A 12,336-nucleotide genomic window follows, 5' to 3' on the forward strand; every position below is an offset into this window, starting at 1 on the left:
CCAACTAGCCGCCTAACCAGGAGATGGTCATTCCTCCAACATAACCGAGGGAAATATTGCTAATTTAATTTAGAGTTTATTTTCATGTCTTCCTCCTGTTCTCTTCCTCCTGTTCAACAAGAATGCAAGATGCACCCCAATCTAGCTCTTGTTTGACTTGGGTCCCACCCACAGCAAAATACTCTTCTGAAGAAATAGCAGAGAAGAGCGTCATTTTTGGGAATCTTTACCAGTTCTAAGTGCAGTGAGCTTGAGGCCAACAGCACCGATAATCATATATGTTGCATGCTCTTTCAGGGGTACAGAGCAGATCATTTACTTTTTTGTGAAAATGTGCTTACTTTGGCTTCCATTTTTTAAACTGTCTTCAAATTCTGAAACAATACGTGACATCAGAGAAGAAGTGCAGTTGGTAACACTATTATAGGAGCTGAGTGCAAAGTTGTATTTTTAAATGTTATTTTATTTTTTGTAACAAAGAAAATGTATACCACTTAAAGACCGGTACTAATTGAGAGCAGACATGTTGAGAATTTACTTTGTTATCAGGCATCAACTTTATCTGTCATAGCTAAGAGAACACAAGTTAACACCCGACAACCAATAGCAAATCCTGTAATAATAGTCCCATTAACACATTTCCTACAGACTCCTAGGATATCTGTACTTAAGGCAGAAAAACATATTTTTTACCTTTGGCAATAGTGTTACATATCAAATCAATATGCTACTCCTACAGATTCATCATCTTAAGAAAGAGTGAGATAAAAATTGGACCCGTTATAGTAAGTAAATAAGGGCAGCTACACATTCCCCCTTTCCTCAGTTTCACCCATCTACCACTTCACCAAAGATACATAGGTTAGCAGAAGAGTCAGGTAACAGAGAAGGGAAGATAAGACATGAGTTATCAATCCCACGGTTAGACAGTAAAGAGGAAAGAAGAATAAAGTATTGTCAGAATCCTGTATCAATCAGAAATACCATTACTGAAAGCAAAAAACATTTCTCTCACTGATTTCTCATATTTAGAAAGACTCCCAAAGTAGTAAGAGTGTAGTATGGTGACCGCAAATGCCAGGAATCGATGTCCTACTGAAGGAATTGCCAAAGGATAGATCATCTGAGATCAGCATTCTACCTTTGAGGTAACCCAGGCAATGGTGCTTGGAACAGCTTGCGAGAGGCTTGGAGTCAGGAAAAGGAGCACATTTTGGGGCATTACCCTAGTGGTAAATGCAGTGTTTGCCATCTAACCTCTAGAACCCATAGTTTCGAGCAGGACACGTTTAAATGGCAACTTGGACAGTTCACTAATTGCCAATCAAGCAATGTTATCTATGCAATCAGATGTCTGTGCGATTTGTTATACGTTGGTATGACAACAAGAAAGATAACCATGCGGATCAGTGAACACAGGTCACGGATTAGGATCAAGAACACGACAGCACCCTTAGTGTCCCACTTCTTGGTGGAAAACCTCACAGAGGAAGAACTACTCTGGACAGTGGTCGATCAATTGAGACAGGATAGAAGCCAATATTTGATGCAACATGGATTGTTAAAACTTGAACAACGCTGGATCCACCGTTTAAAAACACATGAAGTGGGCCTAAATGAGGACATACAATGGGCCCGTGTTGTTGGTACATTGGGAACGGTAAATCGTTGCTTCCTCTCTTGGCTTCTTCCGTTTTTTCTTTGATTTTTCGGGGACTGCAGAGTTTTTGGCACTAGTGGCATTTGCTCATTGGAGAACATTAATGCAGTTTACATATCCCTGCAAGATACGTTAGCAGAATGGGAAATCAGCACGTTAACCCTGTGGAATGAAATTGCATCTCCTCTTTTACTAGGATGACAAGAAGATACCTAAATGCCATGCGACACAGTATAAACCACTCCAACATGGCCACAGTATGTGGTTGTCGTTTTTGTAAAGGGCTGCCAAAATACGGTGTGATGCATTAGGTACTCCAAAATCACGGGAGGGCGTTGCTCGAATCAACGGCATCGAATCAACATAAAGGCACGGTAGTGAAAGTCAGGTGAGTTGGAAGTTTTTTGAGCAGTGGGCAAAACCGCGCGGCAGTGTTCATGGTTATCGGTCAGTTGGGAAGTCGAGAAAGCACAGGCATTGTGCAGAAATAAGTAAGTGACTGGACTAGGGGTGACAGAGGTGGAAGATGGCTAACTCCATTCATTTGTGGGAGCCCGCCTATCGGGCCAAGCCAGTCACGTCCCTTGAATGAAAAATCCAGGCATTGCCTTGATTCGAACTGCAAGGGGGAATCTATTGGTTCTCGCCAGGCAGGGCTGACTTTTTCCGAGTTCAGCAACCGGTTTGCTGGACTCGGAAATCGTCGGCCCACTGGACAATATGTAAGGGAATTGTCCTTGGGATAATTGGCCTGCTATCCAACATGATTCATATAGAATAGCAGAGAATATCACCCTCCTGCCCGTTATGGCATTGTTTGCTGTTAGCGAACCATTCTGGAGACCGCAACCAGTCTTGCTGTCTCCCTTAATGGCTGCCGGGCATCTAGACACATAGGAGTGATTGTGCACGTGTTTTGAATTTTCAAGTCTAGCAAAGATCATTGCACGGCTAAGTGGCTATTCTTCCAGCAAAACATATCCCTCTGTCTTTTTACAGACCATGTTGGGAGGAGCCGCCTAAAGGGAACAAAATATTGACTCACCAGCAATAATGCGTGGAATGGACCTTGTGGTTTGACCAGTTCTTTCCACCTAGGCCCAAGCTGTATGCGGCCTGCATCCCAGGTAAGGAACAAGTTACTTACCTGTAACTGTTGTTCTCCAGCATGGGTCTGGCATGGATTCAAATGCACATGAATATTCCCCGTCAGGCTGGGAATCCTCGGTAAAGAAAAAAATCAGTATCAGTTTAGTTTCTGATCTGACTTTCGTAGTAGTAACCAATCACTGATTTCTGCGTCATACTGACCACAGCCAATGACTGCCCTCTCCCTAAGCCCCGCCTCTGGCAGCCATCCTCAGATTTTTACCGCACGTTCAAGTTTTGGGATCCTCGTGCTATTGCTCTCGAGCTTTAGTGCGTTTTTGCGCTTTTTTCATAGGAAAATGTTCTCTTTTTTCAGTCAAAGAGCCTCAAGCTCCACCGTTTCTATATCCGATCAACGGGGACCCGTGTTGGAGAGAGAAGATCCCCTCTTTTTGGAAGACGTATTGGAGGGCAGATGGACATGTCGAGAAGGTCCGGGTACCACGTTCTCCTGGCCCAATCTGGGGCAATTAGGATCATGGTTTTCCTGAAATTTCTCAACCTCCTGATTACCTGACAGATCACAGGGACAGGAGGGAACGCATATAGACGAGGGAAGTCCCACTCCACTACAAATGCGTCGCCTAGAGCTCCTCTTGGGGGAAATTCCCTTGAGCAGTACAGTTTGCACTTCCTGTTGACAATGGTTGCGAACAGATCCACTTGAGGGGTTCCCCAAAGGGTGAAGATCTCTTGAAGGACTTCCTGAGCCAGTTCCCACTCGTGGGAGACTGTGCTCTACCTGCTCAGAGCGTCTTCCGCTATGTTTTGCTCTCCTGCTAGGTGAATGGCAGATAGAGAGATCCCTTCTTGTATTGCCCAGAACCAGAGCTGCATTGCCTCTCTGCACAGTGGCAGTGACCCTAATCCTCCTCTCTTGTTGAGGTAGTACATGGCCACTGTGTTGTCCGTCATTATCAGGACATTCTTTCCCCGTACAGAGGGCAGGAAGGCCTTCAGAGCTAGTCTGATCGCCCTCAGATCTAATAGATTGATGTGTAGTTTGGTCTCCGATGGAGACCAACGACCGCCGATTGTCAATTCGTTGGTGTGAGCTCCCCACCCCGTGAGTGAGGCGTCCGTTAGTACTGTTATCTCCGGCCATGGTTGCCAAAAAGATTTTCCCCATAGGATATGTTTCTTGCAAGCCCACCATTGTAGATCCTGTGCTACCCTGGTTGGAACTTGTAAAAGATCTGTAATTTCCCCTGAAAATGGTGACCATTAAGTCCTGAGGGCCCATTGAAGGGGTCTCATCCTCAATCTGGCCTCCAGCACCAGAAAAATGCAGGATGCCATGAGGCCGAGCAACCAGAGAAAATTGAAGGCCGGTAGATACTGGGCATTCTGGAATTTTGTCACCATCTGCAGAATGTGGTGAGCTCTCTCTTCGGGAGGCGAGGCTTTGCCCAAACAAGTATCCAAGACTGCTCCTATAAACTGGAGCTTCTGTGATGGTATCATGTTTGACTTTTTTAAATTCAGAGAAAACCCTAGTTTGTGAAGGAAGTGGTAAGTCTTGGATACATGATCCTGGGCTTGTTCTGAAGAACGTGCCCTGATCATCCAAATAGGGGTAGTAGATGTGAATCCCCCCTCTTCTGAGACTCGCTGCCACTACCGCCATCAACTTGGTGAAAACTCTTGGGGCGGAGGTCAACCCAAATGGCAGAACTCGAAACTGATAGTGAGAGTTGCCAATCGCGAACCTCAGGTACTTTCTGTGCTTGAGATGGATTGGCACATGAAAGTAAGCATCCTGAAGGTCCAATGATACCAACCAGTCTTGAAGTTGGAGAGCCTGAAGGATTTGAGAAAGAGTGACCATCTTGAACTTGTCCTTCCTGAAGTTTCTCAAGTCCAAGATGGGTCTCAGTCCTCTGTCCTTCTTTGGAATGAGGAAATATGGAGAATACCAACCCTTGTTCTTTTCAGCTACAGGTACATGTTCTATTGCACCTTTCTGTAGCAGGGTCAAAACTTCCTGCAACAGGAGCGGATCTGGGTTTTTGGTAGGGTTGTATTCCGGTGGGTGATTCTGAGGTTTCTTTAGAAAGGGAAGGCAGTAACCATGGGATACTGTTTCCAGTGCCCAAGCATCTGAAGTAATGCCTCGCCATTCTTTCAGATGCTGTGAGATCCTGCCTCCCACAGGGGTCTTGTGAGTCAAAACCTCAGAGTGGTTTTGTGGCAGCTCCAGCAGCGGCTGAAGGGAGAGATGCTGCTGCCGGGGCAGATCTAGCACCTCTTCCTGGCCCCCGGGGAAATTTCCTTTGCCCTCTTTGACTGGCCTGTCCCCTTCCTCTCCCAAATGAGGAGTTGAAATGAAAGGGACGACCCCTCCAGGAAGATGAGCCTGTGTAGGGGCGTTGCTGAGGTTGTCTTATAGCGGCACTGAGTGACTTTGCTGCTGCCTTGGAGGTATGCAGCTTCTCCAAACTTTCATCCGCCTTGCTGCCAAACAACCTCAAGCCGTCAAATGGCATATTAAGTAGTCTAGATTGAACCTCTGGTGTGAAACCTGACTTCCTAAACCACACAAATCTGCGTAGCACTGCGCTAGACGCCATGAACCTGCTGAAACTGTCAGCAGTGTCCAAACCTGCTTGAAGGCATTCTCCCGAAGCCTCCTTACCATCCTTAATTATGGATAGGAAACCATCACGTTCCTCTCCTTCCGGGTTGTGTTGCGCTGCCGCTGACATGCAGTCTCACAGAGTATAATTGAATCTAGCCAGCGTACAAGATACATTGGTGGACTTTAGAGCCATGCTCCCTGATGTAAAGACCTTTTTCGACCATGTATCTATCTTTGTGTCGTCCCTATCAGGGGGTATTGTAGGGTATTTCAGCACTTTTTGTTGATGTGGCTGCCTGAACTACCAGACTCAGGAGAAGGATGCTTACTCAAATACTCTGGATCAGAGTTACAAGGTCTGTATTTTGCCACATATTTTTTATTTACTGCTGGAATAGATTCCGGTCTTTCCCAAGCAGCATTTACTCTCCTTTGCAGGGCAATATGAAAGGGAAGTATGGGATCTGGTTGAGGACCACCTGACAAAATATCTGTCATATCATCATCCTGGTATACAGGTGAATTCTTAACCCATCCCATAAACTCTGTTACTTTATTCATAAGTTTTCTGTAACCCAAATCAACATGTTCTGCTGGATCTGGTCTTTCAAATTCGTATTCAGGGGACGTATCTAGTCCACTTGCAGACTGTAAACCTTCATACAAGTCCTGCATTCTTGAGTGAGGATTGATTAATTCCTCAGGAACATCTCTTGTACCATATTTTACCCCTGCTGATAAAACTTCAGGTTCATCTTCTTCTTCATCCTCTTCATTTTCTGAGGACATTTCTCCATATACAGCTGACATAGTTTGGAAAAAATCAAGTCTGCTTTCTGGGTGAAATACTTTCTCAGGAATAGGTTTCAACCCTGTAATTCTATGACAAGACTGGAGGCGAGCATTATGCTTCAACTTCTTTAATTTACCACTCTTCAGCAGTTTCAACAAACTCAAAAACCATAACAAAAACACTGAAAACAGTCTTAACAGACTTTTCTTCTTTTGAACTACAACTCCCATAGTCTCTGTAGTCCATCTCACTCCTTGCTCAGCTATGACCACATCCTGTCCCTGAACTCCTCCTCTTCTTTTACTGCTCTTCAAGCAGATAAGTACTGTTTTGGTTACCTCCCTATTGTGGTGGAAAGTCTATGATTACAGCTAGTGTGGGATGAGATTCTGTGTAGGACAGGCTGTAATGTGAATACAGTGAGGAGTAGGATGTTTTGATCCTCAGGTTGAGTACATTTTATGTGAAATATTTATGCAGCACAGCGGCGCGTAGTGCGTGGTATCTAGCGTTTTATAGCCCGATTGTGCGGGGCTGTCTTTGCCTCGCTTCGCGCACCCCGTGCCGTATTCCCGACACATCAGGGGTGGCACCCGCGAGCGAGGGCAAGTAGAAAGCGGGTCGCGAGACTGCGCGAAAGCCGAGCCCGGCGCTACTTCCCCGCGGGTATTGGAGCTGCGGAGAGCCATCCGCGAGTAGCAGCCCCCTCCCTTGGGAGGGCAGAGGCGGCGGCAGAAGAGCCTCGCGGCCCCCTCCTTTTCGGGGGCAGAGCCAGCGAGCGCTCGCTTCCGTGTTCCCGCATCCGCTACATGCCACACGGAGCGGAGCGTACAAAAGAAGCCGGGCCCGGCAGTGATTCTTACATTAGCATTTCGTTCGAAACGAAGGAGCGGCCTGTTAAGAGGGCAAAATAGAGCTTTAAAAAGCATTTCTGACACGCGGGTGTCAGGAGCATGATTCATGTCTTTCGCCAGCACGGCAGTGCGAACAGCCTCTCGAGGCTCATGAAGTCGTGAGAGATCACGTGATACGTTTCCCCTAACAAGGAGGAATTGGAAAAGGAAAGCCATCACAGACACTCTTAATATCTATACCCCATCCAGCACAGCCACAAGTGAAAAATAAAAAAAATAAAAAATAAAAAAATAATAAAGAAAAGACAATTCAATTCAGAATTATTAAGATTAAAAGAAGGGTCAGAAGAATAAGACCCTGTGCACCTATAGTGAAAGGGCGGGCAGTGACACCCTCACGGGTACAACGGGCACACAGCACCCACGCAAGATGTCGGAGTTTGAGTGGAGCGAAGAGGAGCAGACTTCAGATCTGGCTGCCAGCTTCAAGCAGGTGCTAGGAAATTCACTCATAGATGCAGTGGCGCAAGGCGTGAAACCCCTGCAAGATAGGCTGGAGTCCCTAGAGGCGATTTTGCACCAGCCCTTAGACAGTGCCGGTAGGATGGGATGCACATCTGCAAAACCGTCGGAAGCAGGGTCATTGAGGAGTACTAAGGCCTGTAAGACGAAAGCCCCTCTTGACCCCCAGGGCCCTTCAGATGGGGCAGAAGAGAAGGCCCCGGAGGTCGTCGATGCCTTTGCAAAGCTCCGTGAAGCATATTTGCGGCATCAGACTGTGCCAGACCTCACGACCCCCACTCCAGGGGACGAAGAATATGGAGAAGAGGACCCAGGATCAGGAGAAGAGCTGGAAGAAGGTGTAACCCCCTCACAAGAGGAGGAGGTAGCGATCAAACCTAGCGGAGGGAAGAGAATCCGCAAAGAAAAGCAACTCGAAGAGGTGGAGGAGGACATATTCGACCCAGATAGCATTCGGAATCCGAGGTCCTCGACTGGCAGCCCTCGCAGAGAGTGTCGCAATATATGACCATGAGGCTGCCAAAAGCGCTGGGCAAGGAGGTCCGCCAAAGGCGCCGAGCGGAGTGCCCGAGACCAGATTTCCCAGGGAAGGTGGCAGAGACGCCAGAATTGGACCCCAAAATGCTGACTTTCGTCTCAAAGACGACCAAAGATCCCCGGAAGGGTATCGATAGGTCCTGGAGGAGTTGCCAGGAGAAGGTGTTAGACCTGGTCGGACCTCTCGCTAAAATAATGGACCTGCCGAGAGAGCCAGAGACACAAGGGGAGGAAGTAGACCCCGACTCCCTAGCGGGCTGGGCGCAGAGAGCAGTATGCCTCCTGGGGAACGCAAACTGCACCATAGCATCTGAACGCCAGAGGCGACTCTTATTGAAGATAGATTCGAAGCTGAGTGATTTGGCCTCCTACGAAGCCGGTGAAGCGGCGCAGGGACTCCTCTTCGGAGAGACATTTGGCAAGGAAATGGGTCACTTCGTAGGCACCTACGCGTCCATAAGGAAGATTTTTGCCCAGCTGAGTTTTTGTAGGAGCCAGTCGCCTGAGGGGTCGCTCGACTGGTCGTAACCAAGGTGGAAGAAGGCCCCAGAATCCCAGGGCCCAGTACTGGGAGAATAAACAACAGGACTCCTCCTTCCCGTCCAGAGGGAGCGTATTACCCCCCTGTAGGGGGGAGAACGGGCATGTTCTTGATAAGCTGGCGCAAACTTTCCATCAATGCCTGGGTATTGCAAGCAGTAGCAGTGGGTATTGCAAGCAGTAGTGGGATTGCGCCTGGAGTTCGTTCAGTCCCCAGTGCAAGTGCGCAGGCCTCACCAGCAGCGTTTAGAGCGTGCAGAGCAGAGCCTGCTAAACCAGGAGTTACACCTGTTAGCGGTGAAGAACGCCATAGAGAAGTGTCCGGGGGATCCCGCTTTCATAAGCAACATGTTTCTGGTGCACAGGAAAGAGAAAGTGCGTCCAGTCATGAACCTAAAAGAGCTGAACGGGTGGATAGTGTACCGACATTTCAAGATGGAGGGCATCCATCAGCTCCGAGACACGCTCAGGGAGAGAGATTGGTTGACCAGGCTAGACCTGAAAGATGCATACCTGACTATTCCGATAGCAGAGGAGTTCAGGACTTTCCTAGCTTTTCGCTGGAAAGGACAGCTCTGGCAGTTCAAGACTATGCCCTTCGGACTTGCTTCGGCACCTTGGGCCTTCACCAAGGTAATGAAACCAGTAGCGGCAGCCATAAGAGAGAAAGGCATAAGAATGATCATTTATCTAGACGATCTCCTGCTACTAGCCGAGGATCGAGAGACCCTCAGATACCAGACAGAGTGGGTCCTAGACCGGTTATCTTCCCTAGGATTCCTAGTGAACAAGGAAAGTCAGATACCAACCCGGCGCAAAGGCTGGACTTTCTGGGTTTCATCCTGGATACCAGAAAAGCGACCCTAGAGCTGCCGGCTCGGAAGATTCACAACATCAAGAGGGAACTCAGAGGATGCCAGCAGAAGCAGTTAGTAACCCTCCGGACCCTAGCAAGGATAGTAGGGCTGCTTGCAGCTTCTATTCAGGCCATTTTTCCAGGACCACTTCATTATCGAGCACTGCAGAGGTTAAAGATCCGGCATCTGCAGCAAGGCCTGCGTTACCACCAGACAGTGCCGTTAGATCACGAATCCAAGACAGAGCTAGAATGGTGGTTACAGAATATGAACGCCTGGAATGGGCATGCCATTTTCGGAGACAGACCGGATCTAGTGATAGAATCCGATGACAGCCGGCAAGGCTGGGGCGCAAAGTGCGGAAACTTGCAGACAGGAGGGAAATGGAGCGAGGAGGAGCTCCACTTACACATAAATTGCCTAGAGCTGCTGGCAGGATACTTCGCGATCAGAGCCTTCACGAAGGGGAAGATGAGATCTTGTGTCCTACTGAAGATGGACAACATATCGGCAGTGCGATACATAAATCACCTGGGTGGCACCAAATCCAGGATGCTAGCCGAACTAGCAAAGGACTTTTGGCACTTCAGCCTACAGTCAGAGACGTCCGTCACGGCGGAATACCTGCCCGGGACGTTGAACGTCATAGCAGACTGGAACGCTCGGTACCTCACGGACTCCAGTGACTAGAAGTTGGATCCAGCAGTCTTTCAGAGGATGATCGAGAGATGGGGACCAATGCACATAGACCTCTTCGCATCCCGGTTGAACGCCCAGACAGCTGAGTATTTCAGCTGAAGGCTGGATCCGGAAGCTCGAGCAACACACGCGATCCTGCAAGATTGGAATGGAGGTCCACATTACGCGTTCCAGCCATTCATGATGCTGAGCAGAGTTCTAGGGAAGTGTCGGAGGGAGACAGCGGAGCTGCTATTGGTAGCGCCATGCTGGAAGTCACAAGTATGGTTTCCGTCGCTCATGGAACTGGCGGTAGATTACCCGAGGCTTCTACCGGAAGGAGGGAAACTGCTCACGGACCCAGCTGGGTCGTATCACCCTCTGAGAGTGAGGGGGACTCTCCCGCTCATCGCGTGCAGGATATCAGGAGATGCTGGGTACTGCCAGGCATTTCGTCGCAAGCTGCGCAGCTCATCACGGACTCCTGGGCTCCGTCCACAAGAAGGAGCTACGACGCGGCTTGGGCCAAGTGGACTAGCTGGTGCAAGGGGAGAGGTGTTCATCCCGTTTCGGCTCCTGTAGTGATGATTTTGAACTTTTTAGCTCAATTATTACAAGGCGGTAAAGCTTTCCATACCATAGGAGTGTACAGGTCCGCCATATCCGCGGGACATCTCCCTATCGAAGGGGTGCCAGCAGTAGTGAGGCTTATTAGAGGAGCCAAATTCAAAGTGCCACCTGAACCTCGATACGATACAAGACGGTCTGGGATGTCCTAACAGTCCTTAAACTAGTGGAGAGTTGGCCCGGGAACAGATATTTATCTCTGAAGCAGTTATCAGGGAAGCTAGCGATGCTGTTGTGCCTAGTTTCTTGTAAACGCGTATCAGACGTGAGAGCCCTGGAGGTAGATAGGAAGTCATTCGGGCCAGAAGGCGTGACTTTTACAATAGTAGGAAGAACCTAGACGGGGACATCCTCGGTTCACTACCCATTTTTCCCGGCTAGACCTAAATGGTGCGTAGCAAGCTGTATAAAAGAGTACGAGAGCAGAACAGATGAGTTCAGAGCAGCGGGTACGAAGCAATTGCTTATTGCGCGCAGAAAGCCATTCAAAGGAGTATCCATAGCTACTATAGCTAGATGGGTTAAAGAAGTGATGAGGCAGCAGGAATAGATGTGGAGAAGTACGGGGCGCACTCAGTGAGAGGAGCTATGGCGTGTAAGGCCTTTAATGCAGGGGTATCCCTTAGAAATATTATGCTGACAGCAGACTGGTCAAATGATCGAACTTTTAAAGAATTTTATTTTAAGCCGGCCGAGAGTTTAGCGGTCGCAGTATTGGGAAGCTTTGAACAAGCATAATGCTCGCCTCCAGTCTTGTCATAGAATAAAGATTACCCCTGCTAGCTGCGCAGAGAGTATTAATTCTATTAAAGACTAGGATGCAAGCATTAAATTCCCACCCAATGATTTATTGAGCATTAGATTGAATGATCGTATGTGGTAATAATATGATGATATTGTCAATACATGGACACCACCCTGATTTTCTATTTTCTGTTATTCCTAGGAGAGGAGCAGAAGAACAATGATGTAGGAGGCTAGCAGAGGTAGTCGCCTGGGTCGAGAAAGTTCGACATTGGTTTGGAGTGATTCAAGTCATTGCCAGTTGCAGGACTTAGTGTGGAGTTCTCAATGTGACTTTCAGAGCGAGTAAAAGAGAGGAGGAGCTCAGGGACAGGATGTGGTCATAGCTGAGCAAGGAGTGAGATGGACTACAGAGACTATGGGAGTTGTAGTTCAAATGTTTTTGTCATGGTTTTTGAGTTTGTTGAAACTGCTGAAGAGTGGTAAATTAAAGAAGTTGAAGCATAATGCTCGCCTCCTAGTCTTTAATAGAATTAATACTCCCTGCGCAGCTAGCAGGGGTAATCTTTATTGGTGTCGACGTCGACAGAAGCGTCGATGGCGTCAAAGTCGTGGCTGTTCCCCTTCGATGTTATCGAGGAATTCTTCGATGTTTTCGAAGGCACTACGAATGCTGTCGAAGGAATCTTCGAGGCAGTCTACGTTCTCGAAGGAGCCTTCGGAACACTCAACGCCGTCTAAGAAGTCTTCGAGGTCGTCGATAAAGCACTCAACGTGACTTTTTTCTGCTGGGTCAT

General features: G+C 48.1%; 1 protein-coding gene across 9 annotated transcripts in view; it reads right to left on the reverse strand.

Annotated features, from left to right (window-relative positions):
- Positions 1 to 12,336, reverse strand: part of TSPOAP1 (TSPO associated protein 1) — a 3,887,333-nt gene that overhangs the window by 2,118,285 nt on the left and 1,756,712 nt on the right. The window lies entirely within an intron of this gene.

This window comes from Ambystoma mexicanum, chromosome 9 (genome assembly GCF_040938575.1).
Source record: "Ambystoma mexicanum isolate Mex_15411 chromosome 9, UKY_AmexF1_1, whole genome shotgun sequence".
Taxonomy (NCBI): domain Eukaryota; kingdom Metazoa; phylum Chordata; class Amphibia; order Caudata; family Ambystomatidae; genus Ambystoma; species Ambystoma mexicanum.